Genomic DNA, 27426 nt, shown 5'->3' with positions numbered 1-27426 from the left:
CCCTTCCCTTCCCTTCCCTTCCCTTCCCTTTTTCCCTTTCCTTTTCCCCAGGGTCTCCCTGCAGTCTGGCTGGGGGGCTCTGAGCACCTGCAGATGTCCCTGTTCAGTGCATAGAATGGGACCAGATGGTCTTTAAAGATCCCTTCTACAACAGAAGAAAATAAAACAGTTCTACTAACCCCAAATTGGTGCCCTTTCAGTATCTTACCTCTGCAAAGACTCACAATGCCTTGATTTTTATTTTATATTTTCTTCAGATCATTATTTCTAAAGCTGAAATGGACAGTGAAAATGGGAAACACCACAGCCTCATTCCTCTGTGTGCTCCATCCCGCTGCCATATGCTACAGAGAAAGGCAGACTTCTCTAAGCTCTAACACAGAATCCAGGAAGAAAGAGGGGTTTTTTTACAGATCTGATCTTTGAAAAGATGAAATTTCCTCTCCCTGACTTGCAAATTCACCCCTACAGGCACTGCTGTCTGTTCCCAAAGAGCCTCCCAGCCATGGTTTGTTTTCCTACAGATACTGCAATCCTAGGTACTGCGATCCTATTGCCAGGCTCCCTTTGCTCTTCCCACCCAGGGCTGGCACCCAGAAAGGAGGGAGCCACAGAACTCTTCACATTTGGTGTCAGATGAGCCCTGTTCTGGTGATGTTGGGCACGTGAAAAGCTGAAGCTGATTCTGTTCATCAAAGGGATCTGCATTGCTGTGGATGGAACCAAAGTCTGGCCCCACTTCCACATGCAGTCACTACTTTAGAGGAGGACAAATGTGTTTCTTCTTTCTGTAGCTGCCTCTGAGGCTCTTTGGGAGCACATAACCGCCTCCTCCAAAATCTGCAGGCTTTTCCTTCTACAATTATCATGCAACCATTACTCACATCCATCAGCACAACACTGTGATTGTCTTGCAATCAGGATCCTAAGAACAGCTGATCAGGGAGTGGGCGCTGCTCTTTGTTTGCACACATGCACCCAAAGCCCAATGGAGAACCTCGAATCCCAGCTCCAGAGGCAAAAAGGCTGCTTGTGTTTCCTGACCCCTCAGCCTGCAGAAAGAGCAGAGAGGAAACATATGGATCGGTTATTCTTTAATGTGGGGTTGTCTGCATCCCTCCTACTTTCAACTCATCCCAGATTTGCATCCCACCAAGCGGCCATATGGTGGCTTTGCCTCTGTGGATGGAGGGCCAAGGCAAGCTGCAGGCTGTGGGCAGCAGCTGGGCTGCTTCCAACCTGCTTCCCACCAACACGAGGCTGCACTGTGCTTACACCTGGGTGCATTTCTCCCATAGAGCTAGAGAAGTCAGGTCATTTCTCAGCAAGCAGATGAAAGAGGTTCTCATGTCTTTATGCCCAGAGAGGTTCCTGGTGGGGTCACCGGCCCTGGAGGTGTTCCAGAACCATGGGGATGTGGAACTGAGGGATGTGGTTTGGTGCCATGGTGGGGAAGGGCAGGGGTTGGACTTGGGGATCTGAGATGGCTTTTCCAGTGATTCTGTGATTCTGCTGATTCTATAATCTTCTACCAGATCCTCTCCAAGAAGAAACCTGACCTTACTGATACGGCACTCGTAGTGACTCACTCCCTCTGATGATGTTGCTGCCCTGCTCCATGCTCTCTTTCTAGAATAAGAAGCCTGCTCACTGGAGCTGCCCTGGGCCAGGGGTTGGGATAGGTTATGTGCAACAGGGGGTCCTTGCTTTTTATCTGGGGAGCATGACCAGCAGCTTTTCTGTAGGCAGCTCGGGGAGAAGAAAGCTGTCTTCCCATATCCCGCTCAGTGCTCACTGAGGTCCCACTTGATCTGGCAGCACTGCCACTAAAATAACACAGATCATTTTCAGACAGCAATGGTGAGCTGCCTCACGCCCATTGCCTACATCTCCCCCAGGCAGGGAAGACAGCCAGGACAACTTCTGCAATACACGTTGAGAAGGTTTGAGTGCTCAATCCCACTTGCTTCAGTGCAGCTGCTGTGTCAAAATCTTACAGGCATTCTGAGCAACTCAACCCAAAGGAACACTGTCCAAACCTGCTCAGGAACAGAAGCCCCTAAGAGCTCCCAGCCTCAGCCAAAGCCCAGATAACCCAGAGATGCATTCTGCCCTCTGAAAGCTGAAGGCTAGATGTGAATATGCTCTGCACAGCTCATGAGTGTGGCATTGGCGTTTCTGATTAACAGCCACTGGCCGAGGCTGTGTGTGGTTTCAGACAGAGCGGCTGCAGTGCTTTAGCAAAAGCTGCAGCAGTGATGTAGGTTGGAGCCTGCTCGTCCCACAGACAGCTGTATCTCCAGGAGGAGCTTTTGAAAGAGGAAGACCCGACCCTTGGTCTGAGTATGATGCACATTTTCCTTTTTAATATCATTTTGAAGAGTATCTGTTACCGAAAAGGGCTTATGGGGAATATCTGCTGGCTCCTGAGACGGTTATTGTAAGCAGGACTCGAGCTGCAGAAAGATCAAACACTCTCCAGCTGCTGAACTCACAGTGCCCTTTCAGCAGCTGTCGGTATCGTGCAGCTCCTGCGATCTGCTCCTTGCACACCAGCAGCTCTGACTTGCACAGCCACTGCCACAAGCAGTCCCAACTCGTGGCTGGTGAGCATCACGCTGTCTGCAGGCACTGCTCCCCTCTGGATGCTCCCTTCTCAGGGCACATTTTCCCTGTGCTGCCATGGGGACACTTGGGACAACTGCTGTCAGAGCGCACAGCCCTTGGCTGGCAGAAATCTGAGTGCTGGTTTGCACTGCATCTAAGGTGCTCTGTCCCATGTCAGCCCACCAAATCGCAGTGGGCTGGAAAATGGCTTTAGATGTGTAGCACGATGGACTGGCTCCAGCTTATGGAGCAGGTGAGGAATTCCCCTGTGCGGAACCATGTCCTTCTGCCAGGCACCCCCTGGTGTATTGGGCTGGAGCCCAATGAGAAGCTCTGTGCTTATGAGCTGCTGGGGATATGGAGCTCCTTGGTGCTATGAAGTTTCAGCTGAAGCCAAGAGAGGAGCAGTTGGAGGTGGACATCAGGAAGGGAGCTGTGCTCTCACACTGCTGATGGCAACCCAGCACAAAGCCACTTCGCTAGGACTGCAGAGGCTGCTAAAGCCAGACTGTTTCCAGGGAATATAAAACGACCTTAAACAACACAAGACTAACAGATGTGCTTGGGAGAGGCAGAGCTGCCATCACAGCTGGTTGGGCCGGACAGAGCTGAGACCCAAAGCCCCTCACACCTGCAGTGGTGCTTGGGAGCAGTGCTTCCCTGCTGCAGATGGATGCATCTCTGTGCCTTAAGGAAGCAGCACAGCCAGAGGTTGGCTCTGCCGCCCAGAAATGTGCATCTCAGAGATCCTTTTCAGTAACAATCAACAGAAAACACTGATTGTCAAATCGCCTGATGGTGACGCAACTGTTGGGCATTTGAATGTACAAAGAACAGCCAGGCAGCTTCGTGACTCCTCAGCACGTTACCACCGCCTTTGTTAAAAATATAATCCTTCCAGATAGCCTGAAAAGGAACAAAACCCCCCAGACTCAAGCCACAGCTTGTTTCCTGTAACACAAAGCCGCAGGAAAGCTCCCCCAAAGGCATAGCAGCCAAAGGATTAAATGCGTTTTTGCTTCTGCTGCTGACACATTGCTGGAGGAGCCAGAGCCCTGCAGCTCCCCATGGCCTGTCGAGCCTTACCCAGTGTGCATGACTTGCCTCTGCCGTGCTGTCAAGCAGCCATGCCAATGCCCAGCAGCAGGAGCAGTATTCAAGCATATTATCAATCTCCACCAGCTATTCATACCACTCCACTGCACAGACACACAGACAGAGCGCGATCGGAGCATGGATCGTGGCCCTTTGCTCTATCTTTTTTACACTTAGCAGCTATTTTCTCCTGCTTCCAAGCAGGTTTTGGAAAGTGTTGTTATGCTGGCACACCCTGATTGCACTTGGTTGCACCAGCTTATAAGCCATGTTGTCCCCTGTCAGAGTACCAAAGCCTGAGCCTAAAAGGTGAAAACAGAACCTTGTGATATTCCTTCCTCTGACAATCCCTCTCTTGGGGCAAAGGTCCCAAGGCGTGAGGCTGTCAGTGTGACGCTGCTCATGCCCAGCTCACAGCCTGTGTGTGCTTCCAGCCCTGTCCTTGCAAACGTGCCCCTCCAGCACAAAGGAAGGCACGCCGCTCGCTTGGCTCAGTGAAGGCACCACCAAGTGCTGCTGCAGAGACCTGTGTGCACAGATGGGAGCAGAGTGCCGTCCTGGCTTAGCAACAAGCTGCATCACCCCCAGCAGTCAGTGTCCTTTTGCTGCCCAGAAAAATGTCAGCTTTCCACCAGCCAGAAAAAAACGTACTGCTTATGAGGATTGCCATCAGCTCAACTCAGGGCTCTATGGTTGGAAGGTGAATAGGAAACAGTGTAGGAGAAAGCCATCAAAGAGATACGGTCAGATCCCATTCCTACTTTGCACAACTCCATCTCAGTCCGTTCGAAATGCAGAAAGCAGCACCAGCTTCCCAGCAAGGAGGTGGGCTCAGCACAAAACCTGTGTGTGCCAACACATGGCTGTGAATGCAGCTGCTCTTCTCTCCTGTTCTATTTTCCAAGGAGTGAGTTCAATTCTGCTTTGAGAATTTCCTAAAAAACAACCAACCAACCTGAGATTCCAAGCAGGATGCAAGTGAAATGATGCACGGTTGTTGTTGGCTGAGCAGTTTGCCTGGGCAGGACTGAGCTGCTAACATAAGTCCAATGAGACAGACGGATGTTGGAGGCCGCAGCACACCGCTGCAGTGTGACTCCTCTTCAGGAGCCTCCCTCCCATCTTCTGTGGAATGGAATTGATTTTAGCTGCTGGCAGCAAGAGATGGGATCCTCTCTGTGACCGCCTCCAACTCGTGCAGGGTTAGCAACCATCCATCCTTTGCATGCACCCTGCCCCCAGCGTCCCACACCCAGCAGCAGCTCTGCCTGCCCGGCTTCCCGCAGCCCCCAGGGCTGGCTGGTGCTGCTGCCCGAGCTCAGCACTACAGAACTGATTGAAGGGTGCTGTGCTCTGATCGAAACTTCACCACCTGATGTCACTGGCATCACTGCAAACACCCTTGGGTGCCTGTGAGACCCAAAACGCCCCTCTGGGCCACTGCTAACTGCAGCTCCTTCATCTTCGTACCCCTTGTTCTCATTTTAGATGTCAGAGATTGAATCCCAGCATAACCCCTGTGGGGTCGGTGAGCAGTAAAAGCCATCAGGGCTGCTGCTTGGCTCTGCTGACCCGGGGCAGAAGGAGCACAGAACTGGACACGACACCATTCGCTCCGATCAGACAGGGCCAAGCAAATTGCTGGCAGTTATGATTCAGCACGTCTTTGGTGCAGAGCTGCTGAGGTAAGAGTTTCTACAGCAACCCGCTTCCTCATGCATATGATGCTCTCTCTTACACGTGTTCCCAACCCTGGCTTTTAATCAGACAGTACAGCTAATACAGTGCAAATGAAGTGCACCTTGAGCTATGTGATGAATCTCATTTGCTCTTTCCTATTCCTTAGTCAGGCAAAAATCCCACTAACTGATCACTGATTCAATTTAAGACTGGAAAGGAAAATGGGGAGAGACTGCTGGAGCTGTCTGATGCTAGCAGCATATATCACCAATTTGCACATATGCTTTTGTCACAACATAATGAGAATATCTATTGCAACAGCCAGCAAAGGAAGCATCCTGTTCTTTGAAAGGACCTGAAATCTGCATTTCCTGTGTTCTACAATTATTATGCAATATCTATCACGCCTTCAGACTGTTTCATCCCTAACTTTTAACTTACAAACTGAGATTAAAGTGGGACAGACAACCCCTCATCTTATTCTTAAGCAGCCACCAGGTTGCTTTTTTCCCATCACTACTGAAACCAGCATGTTTCCTGCCACAAGAGAGCACAAGGTGTATTTGGGTTTCATCACCAAAAAGGTCACTAGTCCTGCTTTGCTGGATGCTGGCTTGCTCTTATCATCTAACCACTGGTATTTTTTCATAGCTAGAAAGTTTGGGAACAGAAAAAGTCCAATCCAACTCCTAAATCATAGAATCACAGAATGGCCTGGGTTGAAAAGGAGCACAGTGCTCATCCAGTTCCAACCCTCTGCTGCATGCAGGTCACCAACCAGCAGCCCAGGCTGCCCAGAGCCACATCCAGCCGCCACATCCAGCCTGGCCCTGAATGCCTGAATGCAGGGATGGGGCATCCACAGCCTCCTTGGGCAACCTGTGCCAGTGCCTCACCACCCTGTGTGAAAAACTTCCTCCTCATATCCAACCTAAAGCTCCCCTGTCTCAACTTAAAACCATTCCCCCTTGTCCTATCACTATCCACCCCCACAAACAGCCATTCCCCCTCCTGCCTATAAGCTCCCTTATCCTCCCCAGAATGTATCCTGTTTGTAAATGTATGCAGACTGCTGTCAGCCAAGGCAATGTTCTGTGCTGGTAAGCTGGCCATGCTGGAAGACACAAGAGATGATCCCCAGGAAAAGGTCATGGCCACACTGCAAGTCATTCCTATGGTTTCCTGATGAGCATTGAGGAGAAAAAGGATGCTGGAAAGAAGGCATTCCTGTGGAATAAATCAGAGCCTATTCTGTGAAACTACAGCAGTATTACAGACCAAGCACTCGTGGCATTCATTGACTAGCAAGAACCATGAAATGAAACCGGGACTTCCCAGTTCTCCATTCCAGTAAATAGCAAGGCACAAATCTTCCCTGCTTTCACACCGTGGGTCCCTGCAGCAGAACAACGCCACAGCCTGACAGTGGGGTGCAAAAAAGCACCTTTTCCATCAGTTTCCTCTTTGTCAGCAGTAGCTGCTTCTTCCAGTGCATGAAAATCTCCATTTCTACATTCACAGCAGCACAGCTTCAGTTCTGCCATCCCTTTCCCTATGTCCACAAACTGCAGTGACTCCTGCATGGCCAAAGAACAGAGGGGCATCAGAGCCAACTCCCTTTTATTTAGACTACACTGACTGCAGCGTGCTGTAGTGCATGATTAGGGATGGACACGGAGCTCCTCTCACACACTGCCTGGAAACAGCTGTTTGCAAGGCATGCATATTCTGGCAAGCCAGAGGAATGTCCAGAAGTTTCTGCAGCTGCATTTTCGAGGCAGGTGGAAACTGTGCAGTAAGGTGAGGAAAATATCTCAGGTTGTCTGGTTCTGCAGAATTAAACAGTGGCAATTACAGAGAGTGAGAAACTTGGGATTGCTGGGTAGGGAAGATAAGCACTGGGAGAAAACCAACGGCCACATTCACTTGAGTAAAGACATTGGCAGACAGTGGATTCCTTGTGAATTATTAACAGGGCAGGAGGGCTGAATGATTTCTCTCCAAATCAATGCAGAAATAAATAAATGAGTAAATGGAGAAAGCCCTGAAATCTGAGCCTTGGGGAGCGGAAAAGGAACAACTTAGGAATTCAGGAGCTGGACTTCCCACTTCTAAAACAACACAGAAAGAGACGGTGAGGTTGTGAGCATGGGAATACAACCCTATGCTATTCATTGACTTTTAAAAGCTGAAACAGAGCCATTGGTTCACTTGTATGGAGCAGATCCACACTGCCAGTATGAAGGAGCAGTTCCAGCTCTGCCTCTCTTCACTTAATCCCAGGATGAGTAACTCAGATGGGTTTCTGCTGAGAGGAAAGGAAGTGTTGACCAAGAGGCTCAAGTTTAAGTGAAATAAATTCATGTTGAAGGCAATTTTCCACACGTAAGTTCTGCCTTTTTACCTGGGGACACATCTTTCCAGCTCCAGAGCAAACCAAATGAACTCCCACACCTTAGAAGAACTTTCATGCTGGCTCAAATGGGATTAGAACTTCTGCATCTAGAATGTTCTGAGAATGATGCTACATCTATATCAGCTCAGAATCTGGAATACAGTCCCAGTTTCTATGCTGGCACTCAGATCTGCTACGATGCACCAAAATAACCTTTCCCAGTTCTTGACTCACACTATAGATACGAAATCCTCTGTTCTAAAGAGGCATTTCAGGAAATGCCACAACACCACTCACTGGTGTGCAAAAAATATTAGAATCTGGAAAGAAAAGGCACACCTTCAGCTTTTGTGGAGCATCACAGCAGGAAAAGCTTGTTTTAGGAACTTCACTGCTTGAACTCCTTTCTTCCAGGTGAAATCTTTGCTGAATGTGGCCCAGCAGAAAGAACTGCAATTGAAGAGCTAAGTAACATCATGCCACAGAGTCAGGGGTGCGAAGAACACATCAAAGAGCAGAGGAGCTGACAGGCATCCTCACCCAGGAGAATGACCTCACCATCCAGCTGCATGCAGACAGCTACAAACAGCGGATGGTTAAAGGCTCAGCACTGAGTTAGGCAGAGCATCAGGTTTCATAAGAGCCTCATTTGGAAAGCAAAAAGAGCATATGGGGATGATGCATAAGATTCACAGGCAGCCTGACTCCCTTAAATGCAGTTAAGTTCTTAGAACACCAGGAGAATGAGAGGCTCCATGGCTAAAGAAGCAGAGCTGCTCTCATGAGTCCTGAGCTTTCTTTCTGGTCAACCACTGATGCCCAGCTAGGAGTAATGCAAATCAGGTGTCAACTAGTTAAAGAGTGAGTTCTTATGGTAAGGAGACGTGTGTATGTGTATCTAAACAAAACTCACTGCTTTGTGCTTAACACTGGGAGGCTGGAGGCTTAACATTGGGTGACCTGGAGATTCAGATCAATTACAACAACAGTTTTATTAAAGAAATCACAGAATCACCGAATGGCCGAGGTTGGAAGGGAGCTCAAGGATCATGAATCTCCAAGCCCCCAAATCTTTAATAAATCTTTAATAAATCTTTAATCCAACCCCAAATCTTTAATAAATTGCACAAAAGCAGCAAATCCACTTCTTGCAAATAGAGGCCTGCTGCTCCCAGAGGCAGAAGGTGCAGCAGGTATGCAGGATGAACACTGGATTCCCGTCTCTTCAGTAGGAATGAGAGAACTTGCTGGGTGCTGAGCTGTGCCCGGGCCAAATGATGAGAGCAAAGATGGACAGTTCTACTGAGCCAGAGCCTGGTGATGGAAGCACTGCCCTGAGCAGTGCCAAGGGGTGTTGGAGGACGAGCTCAGCTCAAAAGGGCTGGAGACCACCTTTACCTAAAACTGAGAAAGAAAAGCAGATACGAGGCACGACAGAAGTTCTTTCTTACTCATTCTCCAAAAAACGAGCCCTGACAACCATTACAGCTCCTGTCAGAGCACCCTTTGGGATGCTCAGATTCACTCAGTTCATTTCTCCACTTTCTGATATTGTTTTCCAATATTTGATCCACAACCTGAGGTGGATTTAATTCTATGCTTCACTTTTTTATTTTTACCCTGGCAGTAATATTAATTTCACAGTAATTTCTAGAGATCCCTCTACGTAAAGACAGCAACACCTCTTTATTAACTCTTTATTAATTACACCCACTGCTACATGGCAATACTGATAGGTCTACTTACAAAATGCCTCCTCTACAGCTACACAGCTCCTCTCCATCCAGTCTGAGGAATGCTTCTCCCTCTCCTGCACTAAAGCAGGTTTTTATTTAACGTAACTAGAGAAGTTTTCAATCTGCACTGCAGCAGCCACGTGGCTGCCTGCTGCTTTTCCTAAAGTCAGCGTTAACATCCACAGGATGTCAAACTCACAGATTTTAGAATTTATTAACTGAATCTCAGATTCTCTCTAAAGTAATAGACGTTGCCACTGACATTTTGTCCTGATGCTGCAAACTGGTTGTGTGATCCTTAGAACTTGCGTGATGTTTGCTTTCCTGCCTGCAGGCATTAGACCACAGAGTTCAAACTCTGACTTCAGATCTCTCTGCTCAGAATGACTCAGTCACTCAACTCCAAAAGGAAAGGAGAGCTTTGGAGGAAGTTTATCGGGCAGAAATAACGACTCCATTTTTCTTTGCTCTCTCCCATTCTCCCAGTCTGGGAGAAAGAAAAAAAATCACTGTCTGCTTGCTTAGATACTGCGAGACTACAGTTTGCTCCACAAACAGGAAGGCGGCTGTGTTTTTCTAGGTATTAACTTATGGCAGCACAGGGAAGTGCTGCCAATTTGTACCCCTGCCCAAAGAGCAATGTGAATTGCTGAGAGTGAGCTAGATTCTTCTGAAACACTCCGTGTTGGACCGAGTCCCCCGAGATCTATTGAAAATGCACATTCAAAGCTCGCGTTGCTTTCAGGAGGCATCTCAGATGAATGTATTTTTCTGTTCATTTTCAGTTTGTTAAGGACAGTGTTGGTTTCTAATCCACCTCTATGCACCAGCCTTGGTATCTCCCCTCCTAGAAAATTGCAAGGGAAGGAAGAGGTGGTAAGCCACACTGCCAAGAACTGCAGCAAACTTACCACCCATGGGGTGTATTTACAACTGACTGTTTCTTCAATGGTCCCATGCAGTCTGCTTTTGAAACTTCAGGCCCTTCTGACACCCACTGCTGATTTGTGTGCTTCAGAGTTATTGATAACATTGATAACATTGTTTCCACGCTTTTCAGTTAGCTGGAGGGCAACTGGGAATGAGAAAACATCCATGGTAAGGCAGAGAAGCGTTGTCATAAAGCAGAGATGACCCCAAAATTACAATTGATGACCTCCACGAGATGGAACCAAACTGATCTTGGCAGGCACTGCAAAGAAGTGGCAACTTTAAGGGAATTCTCCAGGGTACAGAATCCTACTGAGGGCAGTTGTGCTACATCACAGCTCTGACAGCATCAGCTACACCTGTAAAGTTGCTGAACTAGAAATCACAAAGGAAAATCCACAGTCATGCCTTGGCCTTGTCAGGAGTAACACAATGACAAGCACAAGTGCAGTTCAGCTGCTCAGGTAAACCAAATCAGAAATACATGGTTCTGTTCCCAAGTTTTTCTCTGACTCATTGTCTGATATTTGTCACTCATCTTCCAGTCACCCACGTATAAAGCGTGTATGATCACTGGGAAGTGATGAGGATTAACTGATTCTGTTTATGTAAGGCCTTATGATCCTCAGATAAAAACTGCTTTAGAAATGCAGAATATTATCACAAATTAAATTTATTTTAGTGTCATCATCAATTACTTTTGTGATGGGTCTGCCAGCACTTCTGACAAACCTCCCCATAGAAATAAGCCTTGCAGAATACATATTTACAGCTCTATATTATCCAAACTGCTGATCTACCTGGTTGCCTAACACAACATGTAAAACCATGAATAAATACTGGCATGATTTGCTAACACAAATCCTAACAGGAAGCTTTTAGTGAGTACAGGTTACCTGTGCTTTAGAGCAGAGCCATTGGAAGTCAAACGCAGATGGAAACAAAAGCATGAAGTGCTGCTGTTTGTGCTTCAGACCATCCAGCTCCTCGGGGTGCCAGCACCTCTACTTACAGACGAGCTGATGATGGGGCAACAAAGAGCTCAAACAAAGGGTAAATAGATTCTAGGGCCAGAGACAGGACACCAGGTTCTGCTTCGCTCTGAACAAAGATTAACCAGTTTGCTACAGAGAGGCAACACGTTAGGTGACTTTCCTTTCCTTAACACACAGCAGCCTGCTCATGCAGCTTTACCTTTTTGATAAGATTGAGGTGCATAGAAGAACAACACAGACCTTTTAAACCTACTCTGATAAAATGGATTCTGGAGCCAATCTCTCTTTACACTTTTAATCAACAGAACCAGTTGAGATACAGGATCTGTCTTTCCCTGTGTAGAACTTGGCCTTTTTGTCTCCCCCTATAGCAGCTCCTGCAAAGTACTGCTCCACTCACCACAGAAGGGAAGGTGGTAAATAAAACCAAAAACGGGAGCACAGCTCAAAGTGCTGCCATTCTGAAAGCAAATGTTTTTCAGCTGGCATATTTCAGTGCCTGAATACTTAATCAAAGCCTCAGTATTTCTACAACAACAACATCATGACCCACAAACCTGGGTCTGCAGCTGTTTCTATGAACAAGCACCTATTTCCCTCAAGTAACCAAATCAGCTTCATTATTTCCCCAACTGCCAGATTCCAACACAACAGAGCAAGCTACTGATGCTGCACATAATACCAGTTGTCTACTGAGACACATGGCCACACCTTTCCTGTTTCCTTGGCTAAGTATTCCCAGCTGTAGCCCTTTCCCAGGAAAAAATAATCCTGTAGACCTGGCAAGCACGTAGGAGGGAGTGAAGAAACAGAGGCTTGTTTGTATCCACGCAAGTTTATCCTGCATCTCTCGGTCAGAGACACTGCTGTGTTTCTGCTGCACCCTCCAGGCCCTTATACTGAAGGGCTGGAAGGAAAGATAGAAGCTAGGAATGCTGTAAGAGCACAGATAACAGTGTCTTTCTAAGAAACAAAGAGCTTCTCTGGAGGGTGATTTTACTTCTGAAAAGACCTAAAGGCGTTCAACTGCTAATGAAAAACAAAACCCCCCATGGAAGAGTTGTAAGACAGACACTCGAGCTCTAGTTTCAGCCCATGCAGACTTAGTGCTACGAACTGGGAGCGCTGCTCCTTTCACAGAAACCTCAGAAGCAGCCATAGGGGCAGCCCTATGCAGAGCCAGGGTGCAGCAGGCTGGTGAGAGCTGGCAGCCCTCTGTGTTTCACCCATCAGGCCACCCCACCCACTGGTCCAGTTCTATGGTGGTAGATCCACTCTAATAAATCCTCTGCAAATTGCCGGGATGCGGATGTTAAATATATAATCTGATCTTTTAACAACGGGAAGTCCTGAAGATAATTGAGATCCGAAAAGTTAATATTTTAATAGAACGCTCTGAACGCAATCTAATGACTAATATAACTTAATAATAACTAACATTTCCATTTCAGTCTACAAATGCTAGCTAGCCAATTCTCAACCACATCAGGAGCTAGGTCAGTGTTGGACACCTCACGCAGACAGGAAAACAGCTGGAGTGACAAGAAGTAGCAGTGCTCCTTAAAGCACTCATAGGTTCCTCATAGGGAATAAGAATTTCTTTCCCTCTTTCCCACTAGGTGGAGAACCAGGGAAGGGATCTGCCTCGTGATCTTATGGATCTTGACTCCTTGGAAAGACATCAGTGTTACAAGAGCTGCACCCAGGCCAGATACCTTCAGCTACACCTGAACATCTTGTTTCTTTCTTCAGAGAATGAGGCATCACTGGGACTCTCCAAAGAAGTTTCTTCAGCAGCTTCTCTAGGCTCCTAAGCAGGGCAGACCTGACCCAATCTTCCCCTCACGCTGTGGACCTTGGAAGGAGTTAAAAATAAATAACCAAAACAACAAAAACACGAAAGCCACAAGGCTCCACAAATCGGCTGTGAGCTTTGCCATTCCTCTAAGGTTGAGCAGAAGCTGGTCAGAGGTTTGTTAGAAAGTTGCCAATTCAGACACAGACAGTTAAAAAAAAAATAAAGCAGAACTGTTCAGTCTATTTTCTGCTGTTTTGCAAGGGAAATACATGATCTTCAGTCCAAAGAACAACTGTGAGTTTTAGCAATGAGGTGTGGAGACGGTTAACTGTTCTGAAAGATACTAACCCTGTAGCACAGTAGCACCAAAGATGGATATGAGTCAGATAAAGAGCCTAGAAGGCTAAATAAAAGCCTTGCAGAAGCCTTTCTTATAAAGCACCTCCAAGATCCACAGCACCAGGCAGATGTAAGCCAGCTGATACCGCAGAGCAGCCCCTTGAAGGCTGATGCCAAACACTGCCCACAGTAGCTAATGAAATAGACATCTCTCCTCTCTATAGATCAGAACAATTTGCACTGTCCCTGCCTGCTACAGTCATCTCATTATACCTACAACCAACGGGAATAAACTGAGTGTGCAGGGGAGGGAGGATACTGTAGCACTTCAAGCCTTACTCAGCATCCTATGACTAACCATTCTAACAGTTGAACTCTGTTGCTTATGCTCACGATAACCTGTCTGAAGCCAAAGCCCAGCTGGTCGAGGTGGAGAAAAGCCAAGCTGAAATGAATGCCATCAGGCTCCAAGGTAAATTCCTTGATAGCTGCAACATCACCAGCCCTCTGATCCTCCTCTTCCCGTGTTCCACAGAACTCTGGCAGCTCTGCCTCCTTTACCAATACTGCCCAATCCTTCTAGTCTTCTCTTTTCTTTCCTCAATCAGCTGGAATTAGTGCCTCTCTGTGCACTTTTTCTCCTGCAGCTGAAAGCAGCCAGCTGAGCACAGAGCACAAGGTCTGATGGAGATTAATTAGGTTGTCCACATGAGGCATATGACCCCAAGAGGCAAGTAGATGAAAAGTTAAGGGTACTGGGGACCACCAAGCACCTTCACAGCTTGCTGCTGGAGTAGGATATGTTCTGCCTGCTCTTTGCTCACTGTCCACTTCAACAAATCTTTTATTCTTTCAGCTGTCACAAGGGAAAGTTTTCCTCATCTTAATCTCTGGGTTGTTACCAGCTAATCTTAGTTATGGAGGATAACCTCTCATGAGCCAGAAGCAAAGAGCAGAGGTGTGTACACCTCCTCATTCTCAGTCCACTGCTCAGTGGATAGCACTGCAGTTTATTTGCATAGGTCACATATGTCTGACTCAAACTGTATCAGCATTTCATGTCTCTGTCTGACATGCCTGTCCTGGAAATTTTTCTTATCTCCAAAGAATAATTCTAGAGCTGCACCTGCATATCAAAAGCCTGGCAAGAATTCTCCACGTTCAGAGCAATCACAAAATGGGTTTACTGTTGTAATTCTTTTGAAACACTTTCAGAGAAAGCAGTGATGATGACAAGCCAAGTTCTGCTTTCAGTTATATGAGCTCAATTCAATTCACTACAGTAAAGCAAAAAAAACTGAACAAACAAAAAACAACCCAGCAGCCAAACAGGTAAGGAGAGCAGGCACTTGGCTCCTGACCAGGAAGACATTCTGAAATGTTTCTAGCTCGTCCAGAACTAAGTTGCTCAAGTGGAGCACTGCAGCGTGGGGGATTGAGGTCAGTGCCTTCATACTTCCAACAGGAGAACAGTGCAGCCATTACCATTCATCCACATCAATCAAATTCATCTGTACTGCTGCTGGGGTAAGACTGGCTAATACCAGGAATCATTTAGAGGTGATGAAAGAGCAGTTGGAAGAGGAGGAAGAGAACAAAATTGAAGTTTGGTGTCTGGTCTCTGAACTCAGTACTGAAATCACAGCTTTCAGGGTGAACACTTAGGGTACTCTGTTATTCATTTTGGCTGCTGGATCACAGTTTGTAGATGTGATCTGTTAGGACTCATTTTTGTAAGACAAAGAAAAGAGAATTACTCCCACCAAGAAGAACATTTGCAATAATAAATAGGGACTACTGAGACCTAAGTCTTGTATGCTGGCAACAGAAAACCAATGCTGCACCTTTCCAGTAAAGCCTTGAAGTTGGACAGCCTTTCCTTACTCCAACAGGAACTTTACTCTTCCAGCAGCCTTACAAAAGCCACTAGCATTTCCTGAAAAAAAAGAATGCACCCGAATCAGATTAAAACCCTTTGAAATCTGCTCCTTGAGATCTGGTAACATGGGCAAGAAGTTAAGGCAGTCTTTTAACAGTATCTTTCTAGCAGAGCTAACAGAGGTGCTTTCACATAACAGAAAGAGAAGTTAAGGCACCTGGAGGGCTTTAACCACGTGCCTGAAACAAGTCGAGACAAAATAAGCTGCTCTATCTCTGCCTTAGTCCCATAGTCAGTCACAAGGAGTGGAGCTACACTGACATTATCGCTGTCCTGGAGATTCCTGAACAGAAAGTGGAAGGGTCTAACACCAGGTAACAACCCAGCAATGAGGAACTGAGCTGCAGTCCAGAACAGTGTTTGTATCTGGGGAGGGGAAGAGCCAGCCACATCCTAGTCATGATTTTACAGTCACTTTTCTGAGATTGCTTTCAGGATTACTGGTGAAAATAGCAGTAGTGCTCAAGGAGATGACTGCTGCTGACTCCCAGAACTCCTCACTCCACGGACTACTGGGTTATTTCTGCCCCCATTCCTTTGGGACAAAGTTGGCTGGGAGGTTCCAAGAAGCGAAGCAGACAGCTGAATCAATCCAAGTCTGCACAGGCAGCTCTAAGCAGAGGCTTCAGACCAAAGTGAAGCACTTCGCTCTTGATCTGGAAAAGGCAAGAAATTCAGCCATTCCAGAACACATCCAGCACAAGCCTGAGCAGCAAGACTTGGTGGTGGAAGCCCCAGGAGCCAGCTATGGGCTGATCCCTTATTTCTCAATACTTTAAGACTCTCTATCAAATGTCACTGTAATCTGTATGACCAAGAGAAGAAAGGCAAAGCTGAGCCACAGCTAATTCTTAGGAGCACGCAGCATGCTCCTCAAACTCATTAGCTGTCTTCCAGAAACAATAGTGCAGCTGAAGTAAAAGCCCTCCTCAGCAGCAAGGCAAGGTATTCATCGTCTTTTTAAGGATAATGAGATCCTGCTTTGAACTCTCCAGCGTTGCAATACCAGTGGGTTGTTTCACCATCTCTGCCTTTAATGAAGCAGTTCTTTACTCTTCAGTTCGTGGCGTGCTTATCACCATGGTACCTGACTGCATGTACTGATCATAAAAATACGTAGAATATTTGTGATTAAAAGCTCCCAGGAAAGAAAAAATGTTCCTTCGTTCCCTTCATGACAAGCCATTAAACAGTCTGGAATAGCCTTGAATAACATCTTGTTTCTAACTGAATCTTCTTTGAAGCAGAAAGTCACACTAATCAACCCAGGCAATTACTAACAGCACATCTGCACCATGAATATCTGAAGTGGAAAACATGTGCTCCACAGCAGCATCATTATAACAGCAGGAGCAAGGAGGACCATCACACTGATGGGAACTGGGGGAGCTTGTTAAATTCCTAATGGTGAGGAAAGAAAGCCTTGTAAACATTTTAATCACCCATTCAGAGCAACCAAGAGAAACTCTGCCAGTCACTACAGTGGGTGCCAATTTAACTGCGACTAGCTGGCAGGACACAGAGAAGTGAAGTGTAAAGAAAACTTGTGTCCACTGAATGCTTGGCTTTATCTTTCCAGGCCAATGCTGCTTCTGGAAGAAGGAGAGAGCCTTTGAGAAGATGCTGGCAGAATGGCAACACGAAAATATGAAGAGCTACAGGTGGAAGTGAATATTTCCCAGAAGCAGTGTACATGACTGAATGAGGCATCTCCAGGCATCAGTTACAAGGATGTCACTTGAACTCCCTGAGTCTCCCTTACCTGCTATACAGGGAGACAAGCTGCCTTGGCTTCTTTTTTTTTTTAATAAATAAAAATATTCTGTAAATTGTAAAAATTGATCTCCTCCAAGAGGCTGAAAGATGACACTGTCAATATTTAGAAGATGCAGATTTAGAATCTGCTGTCCCTGCAGCCAAGAGAAAATGGTGATGGAGTCCCTGGCAGAGACCCAGCACTTCCTGGGCCATCTCCCCCAGCCCTTTACTCTGGCCTACATCACCTGGCAAAGTGCCTCATTCTGTTGCATAGAGACAATGTGGAATCCTATTTTCATTTTGTATGAGCAACCATCTGAAAATAGGAGAGGAAAAGACTACGCTAAAAACTGGAAAAAATGTCTCGTGATTTAATGGGCTTCACTCTTCTGCCTCCATGATCACATAGAGCCAGCAGGGCTCATTCAGAAATCCAGGATAATATTTAGCAGTGAGAAAAAGGGCAGCTAATGTGAAGTGAATGGAGCCATTTCACACCATTCCTATTCAAAGAATCTGTTTGGCAGTCCTGTTTGGCAGTTCACAGTCCTGAAATAAACCTACCACATGAAATATCCGTTTTCTTCCCCGGAGGAAATTAAGGATCTAATCAATCAGCTGAGGATCAGAGGGCACCGCGTTCACGAGCTGCAGAAGATTGAAGACTGATCAGGATGAACTGCAGGTGGCACTGGAGGAAACGGCCTTCCCTAGAAGCACCAGTGCCACAGATGTGAGTGCTGCATGCAGGCCTGATGCCTGCTTGCCCACATTGCACCGGGTAGATTCTGTGCTTCAAATCCCACAGAGCACCTTTGTTTGTTCTTCTGCTGCACCTCTCCTTACAGGTTTGCACTCAGCTTGAACTGCTTCAAGTTAGAGCTGAAACTAGATAGAGATCAGAAGAAGGAAGAATCTGAAATAATCAGGTGTAGCAATATGACATTAAGTTATACACCAAAACCGCAGCAAGATTTAAGGTAAACACTTGGTAAGTTTTCTATTGTAGGGGGAATCACTCCTGGGACAAGATGGTCTGGAGATCATGAAGCCTCCATTACTGGAAGTTAAGTACAGTCTGGTAACATGCCCTGGTTTAACAGAGATAACCCCCATTTTAAATAGATTTTTAAGATGACTTCTTGAAAGCTCTCCTAGCCCTATGTTTCACAATAAAGTAGTCATAGCTTGGTGCAAAATCTTAGTACCTCAGTTTGAAACAGGCTTAGAAATTGACTGTTTTTATTACTTGGTGAGCAATAATTTGATACAAAGGCTGGATTAGATTCAACATAACAGAATGTTGTGCCATATGCTTCACTGCACTCTGCAGGAAAATCACCAGCATGCAATTGAGTCTCCACAGGTGAGTCTGGAAACTGAATCAACAGGACATGCTGAAACTCCCAAGCTTGAGGTGAAACAGACTCAGACAAAATGGAAATCTGAGGGGTTGTGCCAACAGTGACAATAATGAGCTTGTCAAGATGCTGAATCAACTGCAACAGAATGTCAAGCTAAACTGCAGAAGGTGCAAGCAGGACCCTGAATAAAAAAGCGTGCCAGTATCCTACACCTTAAGCAACAAAGTAATAAATTATGCACTCTTGTTTAGACAACTTGAATAAATTGAGAATTTATATTCATTAGTCCCAGCTCTCCCACTCACACCAATTTCAATCTGCAGCAGTTCCAACAAACCTTATACAAGATAAGCATTACTATCAGCTTTTCTCAAATTAGAATCACATTTTTGTTCTGATCACATACAAGGGCTGTTTGCATCAGCACAGCCACAAAACTGACCAGGACCTCACCAAGAGTAAAAGCACAGAGCATCCTTTGGCACTTCTTCCAGAAGGGAAAACTCAGAAAAAGGGTGGCAAAGCTAAACTCTGCTGGAGCAGTAATACATTGCTGCCAAAAATACAATTTCAGTAACTGAAAGAATAACAAGACTCTCTCTCCCCCCTCGTGTGTGCATACACATACACCAGCCTAACTGTCCTCTGTTACATCTGTCTCAGTCAGGAGAGCCTCTCACAGAGCACATGGCTACAGCAACTGCAAACAGGCACAAATGATAGCAGGATAAAGCACTGCTTTTCTGTTTCGTTTTTTGTTTTGTTTTAATCTGGCAACACCTGAAAGAAAAGCCTTGCAAACAGACCTCCTACATCTTTCAGCTTCTTCTCTGCTCATTATTTTCTCTTTCACCTGCTTTCGAGATGTTTGGATTCAAATGGATGAAGATGCTTACCAGCATGAGAAAAGTTGCAGGAACAACTCCTCAGAACACTACTGACAGAACTGGAAGGAGCACAGAATACCCAGAGAGCAGTGGGTGCCTTCCCAAACTCCTGCAGAGTGGAGAGACATAGTGAAAACAATGGCTATGCACAGAGGTTATTTATGCAAGAGCTATTGTGACAGTTTACATGCAGGTGGTTTAACACTCAACCTTAACTTTGAGTAGGAAGGGCAGGATTAGGCCAATAATGGACGAATGTAACACTGCTCTATAAGGAAATTCTGTGGAACCTGAAGGGCTCAGTCATTAGAATAATTATACTGATAAATGGCAAGACTTTTATCTATTTTAAACAAAGTCTAGACTATCTTGGCTCAGCTTTGCTCCTAGCAAGGCCTAGCAGATTTGGTGGAAGATGCAAGACAGTGCTGAGCACTCCTGAAAAACCTGCCTTAAAAAGGGCAGTATTAAATTCTGCCTGCACTGAAACCATAGTTTTGTCAGTTGTTTCCATGGTGCTGGGACTTCTCCATGGAATGCAGCCCACAGCCACATCTACTTCAGTGAAATTTTAAGCATCTTTGCGTTGTATGAAATATCATAGCTGCCATTTCATTCCGTGCACAGACCTAAGGAGCTGTTTTAACATTCACCACAATCTGCAGTTCATTTCCATGAAGGATAGACCACACATACAAACATCTGCAAGGAAAAGAATACGAGTTCTGGAATGGACTGACACCACGAGAAGCATTTCTCAGCTGCAATTCTGGGACATCAGTTACAAGAACTGAATCATAAATGCAGCTGTTATTCAAATAGGTTAGAAACTCAAACAATACATTTACCTGCAACTGACTGGTGATTAAAAATGCATTTTTAGCAGGTAAACTGCAACCTCCATACCAAATTTGGAGTTTTAAGCTTTGTTAATACAAAACCTATATAGCATAGAAGTTATGCAGCATTGTAGAACACAACAGTACATTTACTTGATGTCCTTCTGCTGAAGAGCAGTGTGTTGTTAGAATCCAGTCTTCCTATTAAAGCCCTTGCAGTTCTTCTTCCTTAGAGTGGGGCTTATTTATTATTATTATTATTATTATTTTACAGCAACAAGAGTCCTCCAGTGATTCATATCAGTAAGCACTAAACAAGCCATGGAGCTCACACTTTCCATGAGATAAAAAGACACACATTGTAAATTCTGGAGCAGAGACTATATTTGTTTGTTGAGATTGCAATCAAACACATTTTCAGTCAGGTCTAAAGCCAGCTGCTGCTACTGCAGCTTAACTTTGAAATAAATAATATTGGTTTATATGCTCAAATCCATGTACACTGATATCCAGTAAAACAGACTCAGACTCGAGGACTTTGTAAACAACAGGGTCTATTTGTGCCTCAGAGGTGCATCATCATTTTAGCTTTCATTTAGCATTAAGGTAAATAGAGAGGTCCTAATGTTCCACAACACAGATACAGTGGGGGTGAATCCCTGTCGACTTAGTAGTGCACAATTTTATAGAGAAAAATAAGCCACTGAAAATTAATCCACAAATCACTTAATGAGACAAATGGAAGCCCCAGAGGTGAGCATTCAACATTCTGGGAATCCAGGACTCCTTTATTTTCTAGAAAGAATCTGCCTTGATTTTTACCACACTACTAACAAGCATGAGGAAATCATCCCTGAGCACTGAAAAGCTGATGAGAAAGCAAAGAAAGTTGTGGCTGATCCAAGTTACCTCTCCACCCTTCTGCCCTTTATATTGGTAAATGGAAAATACACTCTAAGGCTTCCAGCATTTCCCTCCTGCATCTATTGGAAGAACACTGTTAATAACGTGTAACACTTGCTTTGCTTTTTGCAGTCCTGAAAAGCAGCATGCTTGTTAGCTCACCGATTGCAGTCTGGCAAAATTAATCCACAGAAGAAGAAATCTACTTTCCCTCTGCCTCTTTGGTAATTTACACGACAGATGGCACCCTGAGGAATTCCTCCATTTCCTCTCTCTTTATCCTTTCTTCCACTTATCCCACAGCTCCACCCATCACACTTACCAGGTCTCCAACACAAGAGGAGGCTAGTTTCCCTCTCTAGATAGTCAACGACATTCGTCATTGGCACAGAGGAGAGAAAAGTTGCCAGTACTGAGCAGATTGCTCCATTGGCACTGTGCTGACAGCTGACACTTCAAGTATCAAAGCTAGATGTGGGTTTAATGCGTAGCATTTCCTCCCCAAGTAAGGATGAGTGTCCTGCCTTTCTGTTTAAGCTACCTCACCTTCAGACAATATCTTCACCTTCCATCCACTGCACGCCCCCACGTCACATTTTTCCACTGAAGGGTGGACATCAAAGCCTGAAATGTTATTAGAACAAAGTTATTGACTTAACAGATAGGGATAATACCTTTGAGTACTCCGAAAGTATTAAGCAAGCACACCACCACCTGGTTTATGGTCTGACCTAGCGCTGCCCAAGTCAGCTGGGATTACCTGCATCAGTTTGGATCCAATCTTTAGAAAGGCAGCCAATGATAAAGAAAAATTAAAGATAAGGCAAATTTTCTCAGAGGGCAGCATCCAGGTCTACACATCCTACTTTTCAATACCCTGTACAAATAGCTGCACTGTCAATCTGTTTCATACCTTCCTCAGAAGCCTCCTGCGTGGCAAAAGAGCTGCGTCAGGAGCAGGACCACAACACGCACCTGGCAAACATTAAGGAAATAAAGTGTAAAGATCTGTAAATCAAAATTGAATAGGCTGAGTAGTCAGCCCTGGAAAGACAAAAAAAATAAAAAAAAGCACTACCATGAAACTCCAGGGTAAGAAAAAACGTGCTTGGTTGGAATGAGCTTTCTAGTAGACTTGTGCAACTACAAAACTCCTTCCTGCACCTCATCTTCCACATTCAACAAAAATAAATGAAAACATCCCATTTCAGATAACAGTTAACATGTACCAAAAGAAATGTACTAACTTGAGGAAAGCCAGACTGGGCAGAAAAGATGCACGTAGGATGCTCCCAGTCCACTGGAGCACAAGGGAATTTCAGCTCTCTGCACCCTGAGCAAAACATATCAATCAACCCTCATGGTGCTTGAATACAGCAGTAACAAGCTACTGGTATCAGCAGCTGATCTACACCCACAAAGGAGAACTTGCAAAGTGAACTATCAGCAGTGGCAGGACTTACCCTTTATTTTTGTGTTGCAACAAAACTCAAGAGCACGAGCATCTCCAAACTCCTGGGGTAGATACCATCTTCCTATTTCTTTTTCTTACCCTCACATCAACATTTCAAATCCCTTCTGTGATTGTGTATCCTGCTGTTCCTTTTCAGATTAAGTAATGGATACAGAGCTATCCTCCAAATAGAAACACGATGCTCTTCTGCAGAATTTTCAGTCAGCACAAGAAGCCTCTAAAGGAGGTGATCTTCCATAAAAGATGACAACAAAACCAACCAGCATGCAGAACTAGAACGGCTGGAGAAGCTGCAGAACTGAAAACATTGAGAATTGAAGCAGCTGTTTATATCTCCTGCTCATTGCTTCATCACATAACTGTATCTTGTTGATCTGCTGAAGGATCACATCAGACATATCCTAAGACACTTTTTTCCAGCGCAAACATTTCTCTTGTTAAATATTTGCTGGTCCAGGAATAGGAGGATGACCAAAGCCTGTCCAAGTACAGGAAGACCATACACAAACTAGATGACAGAAGAAAGGGGTGGAATGGCCAAATCAGCTCTAACTGCACACCAGGAATCCTCAGCCAGCAAAGGGCTCGCTTCTGGAGAGATACCCAAGTGCCAAACTCCTCTTCCTCCATGTCAGTGGCTCAGGAACAGCTACTGAAGTTGAAGCTCGTGTTTGAAGCCATCTGCCATGAACTTACTAGAGCAGAAAAGGGTGTGGAAAAAGAGATGAGGAAAACAGGTGTGTTCTCAACATAGGTACTCCACAAACCTGTTTGTGCACGGAGACAAGTTCTGAAATGGCAAATGGTTGCTACAGGGGGGTTTTCACCAACAGAAAGGGCTAGTAAGTAGCACCCTAATGCTTCCAAAAGGGATGATCAATAAGGGCATCTTCTCAAGGGCACCACAACTGTACAGGAAGAATCTCTCTTAAGGAAAAGCCTATCAAATCTGGGGGGCATGGTACATAGCAAAACTGCACTAACAGGCTTGAGATAACGAAGACGGCTACACAGGACAGAAACTAGAGGACAGAAAGCATGCAACAACATGCAGATGGAAGAACTATCTGTATGAGATCTCAGCAACTGAAAGTATGGTTCTCAAGTACACCTTGAGTGACAGAAGACACCATCAGTACTTGAGAAATACCTGCACTGACAGGTCTGGGACTTTATGATAGAAGGTGGGATCTGGGCTATCTCTTGAAAATAATTCCTCTTGATAATAGTTGCAATGCAAAGTCTTAATAAAGGTTATTGTACAGAAAAAAAAATATTGAGATTGTTCACAGTGTGACAGCAAAACAGTGTACCAGGATGCTGCTCAAACCTGACGTCAGGAGGTGCTGCAACAGGATGATGGAGAAGCACAGAAGAAGCAAACTGACAGCCTGGGAGGTGGGCACAGCTCCTGTGGCAGCAGAGCACAGGCTGCAGGACGTGAGATTTTGCTGGTTGTGGAAGACATGCTCAGGAAATAGCAGGACTGGCTCCTAGTGAATGTCTCGAATGAGACAGTGTTTAAAACACCTGTGTACAATTTCACTGTCAACCTAAAAAGAAAAAGCCACTATAAACACTGCCACTATTTCTTTTCTAGTGGAGCTGATTTTGTGCAACACTACCACCATCCAAACACCATCACCTTGCTGTTATTCACCAGCACTGCTTGGACAACTGCAACAAATGCATTCAAGCATAGAATCTCAGGAAGGCAGGCTAACAGCAGGGCAGGCACAGCTGAGCATTGCACACTGGACACTTAGCTCTAGAGGTGGACACTTGGAGCCCCAGCCCCCAGACCTAGCAGCTTGAGCATGGAGGCTCCCAACACAAGGAGCAGAAAGCAGTCAGCATCGAGCTTATCATCATCTGGAAAGCCAGGATGCAAGAAGACCACTTAGTGAGTCTGATCAAGATGCAAGCAGTCTGCCTTCCTTCTTATTTTGTATTACAACAGTTGCACACATTATGTGAAGTTCTAACAGTTGTCACGCATAACATTGTATTAAGTTGCAAAAAAACAAACAAACAAACAACCCCCCTTCCGGCCCCCCCCCCAGAAAAAAACACAACAAAAACAAAACAGGACAATTAGTTACATTGACTTTTCAAGCTTAAAATTCCCGAATTTGCAGTTATTTCCATCGGTGACTCCATTTGACCTTAAGGAAAGCACTCCTCATAATTCAAGAGTATTCCTGATGAAAATCAATCTTGATAAACTGTGATCTAAATGGCAGGTCTAGAAAGGCAGAGAATTCAATTAGGAAAAAATGGCCTTTCTCATCCCCCTGTTAAGCATCAGATGCGATATAACATTCAGTGCCAGAAATTGCTGCTTTCAGATACTGGGGTGAATAACACACTTCTAGAAGGCTGCTCAAACTAAGCACTATGATCTGCAAATACCTGTTTGTATATATTGCAACCCACTTTTTGAGTAGCTGTTACCAACTGTGTGCCCTTGCTGTTAAAAAAAAGGATGAAAACAATATCCCAGCTCTTCTGTTCCCTCCCCCCCCCCCCCCCCAGATATATCTTAAGGTCATACTGACCTAAACTACTTTTATTAGAATCATTTTGATTTGGCTTGCAAGGCCTTAAATCTCAAAAACACTGGCATCCTTTCTGGATTACCAGAGTTCAATTGCATCAGCAATACCACAGGAACAAAGGTGGGACACTCTCTGGAAAGCTATGCTGAAGATGAGGCCTTAGCCTTTAATGCTTAAAAGCTCTGCAGAGCTCCTCATTTAGATACTTTCACCCCATCTGGTGAAAATCATTTTGAAAACATAAAGCCATGCTTAAACGCAATTTCATTCCCGTTACGTAATGTCACTTGGCCCAGTTGAGCATCTTTAATCTGTGCAGCTGAACTAGTTTTATTGTTAAGCCAACAAGGGCTGCAACGATTACATATCTCAGGGCTACAGAACCACAGTAACACTGGGTTAGGAGCCCATTAAGCAAAGTCTCCTTCCTGAATGCAAGCTCTTATACTGTACTTCACCCACCGTGAGAAATATTTGTCTGATCTATTCTTAAAACCTCTAAGAACAGCCCATACCTTGCCCAGTCAGTCCAACACTGCTCGACTGGTTCAGAAGAATCACGGAACATTTTTTCACTGTAACCTACATCTGCCTTGCTGTTATTTTAGCTTATGGCTCCTCACCCTACCCCCAGTGGACACGAGAGAACAAACTGTCCCTTTCTTCACGGCAGCATCCTTTCATCTATTTGAAGACTAACCACGTCTGCGGCTTTCTGTTCTCTCTGGCTCTGTAAAAGTCATGTGTTCAAAGACTGATCATTACTTCTACCTCTTTCTCTAAATCATACAAATTTCTCTCACGTGGAGCCCAGTACTGGACACACTGGGCTCAGCATAGCAGGACGCCTGTGCCTTATTAGCAGTTTTCTTACTCACAGAGACCTTCATGGCATTCACCTCTCCAACAGCAAGCCGTTGATACTCATTCAGCTTACAGCCCACAGCAGCCCCTCCATCCTTTCCTGCAATACAATCAACTCCACAATTATGAAATATACAGTACTACAACTGTTACTTTTATCCATAGAGCTCCCCGTTTTGCATTCCAGTTCTCTGGCAGTGCATTCATACAAGCTCAAACTTGACCTCATCTTCAAACACAGTAATTACAAGGCCTGTTTCACTGTGGATGAGTAATGGACTGAAGGTAGTTCCCCAGACAAGTGCTGATACCAAGTACATTTTTCCACAACTAGATCTGCAACCCTGCTAAAGCAGTACCTAGACTGGTTTTTCAGTTTATTATTAGAAAATCCTGCAAGCCAACATCAGAAGCTCCACTAAAAAAATCAAGGTACATGACACACGTTGCCTTATCCTTATCTGCAAGCTGTTACACCGCCAGAGATAGAGACGAGACTGGCTCCATTCATTCACTACAAAGCCATCCTGGACACAGCTCACCTTGTTCCCCTGCAGTTGCTTACAGACAGATTTTTTTCAGACCAGAAATTAAACTCACAACGAGGAGCAGCAGAGCCATACCTCAGAGCTCACCTCCTCACGAGACACGTGCCTGACTTGGCATGCTTCAGCTCACAAAGCCTCGCGGCCAGTAAGGTTTATAAGCTGAGTGTTACAGGAGTCAAAGCACAAGACCCCAAGAGGTCCTCACAGGGATTAGGAGCAGGGCCAGGCTCCCCACGCAGCAGGAGGGAAGGGGCAGTGCCCAGTGCTGCTCAGGAAAGCCCTTCACTCAGCCAACAGACTGCAGCTCCTGCCTTACAGCCCCCATCTGAACACCCCCTAAGGCCAGCATGGCTCAGCACGCTCAGCAACAGCTCCTCCACAGCTGCCCCTGAGCCACAGCGGGTGCCATCGCTTCCCCTCGCACACCCTCGAAGCCCCGCACACACGACGCTCTCCCACGCCCAACACCCCGGCACCACGTGACTGCGCCAACCCCTCACCGCGCACGCGCCTCCCGCCCAACCGCCTCCTTTGTGTGAGGCGCGGGCACGGCGCGCACGCACCCCACATTCCTCCCTCCCGCCCTCCCTCCTTCCGCGCAGGCGCAGAGCGTCCTCCCGCCCCCGCAGCACGGCGCATGCGCAACCCGCGGCGGGAGGCTGGCCGGCGGGCGGCGCGCAGGCGCAGTGCGCGTTTCCTGGCTCCCTTGTCAGTGCC

The 27426-nt window shown here is 45.8% G+C and overlaps 1 protein-coding gene across 3 annotated transcripts in view; it reads right to left on the bottom strand.

Moving 5' to 3' along the window:
* KPNA7 (karyopherin subunit alpha 7) overlaps nucleotides 1-27134 on the bottom strand; it is a 38094-nt gene extending 10960 nt beyond the window's left edge. Inside the window, exons 1-11 of one of the 3 annotated variants that reach the window (XM_042828110.1) lie at nucleotides 25813-27134; nucleotides 24842-24984; nucleotides 22729-24292; nucleotides 22513-22598; nucleotides 22179-22240; nucleotides 21812-21889; nucleotides 19533-19632; nucleotides 17837-18160; nucleotides 13154-13293; nucleotides 885-1052; nucleotides 209-344 (exon numbers count right to left, since the gene is read on the bottom strand). The gene's annotated coding sequence lies outside the window, so the exon portion shown is untranslated. Of the gene's footprint in view, nucleotides 1-208; nucleotides 345-884; nucleotides 1053-13153; nucleotides 13294-17836; nucleotides 18161-19532; nucleotides 19633-21811; nucleotides 21890-22178; nucleotides 22241-22512; nucleotides 24293-24841; nucleotides 24985-25812 lie in introns of all 3 variants that reach the window. The other 2 variants (XM_042828108.1, XM_042828109.1) reach the window with 2 other exon arrangements.
* Between the last annotated feature and the right edge of the window lie 292 nt (nucleotides 27135-27426).

Source organism: Centrocercus urophasianus, unplaced genomic scaffold, assembly GCF_019232065.1.
Source record: "Centrocercus urophasianus isolate 14NV4802_14NV808 unplaced genomic scaffold, USGS_Curo_1.0 seq_29, whole genome shotgun sequence".
Taxonomy (NCBI): domain Eukaryota; kingdom Metazoa; phylum Chordata; class Aves; order Galliformes; family Phasianidae; genus Centrocercus; species Centrocercus urophasianus.
This window is presented reverse-complemented; position numbering and strand designations above follow the sequence as displayed.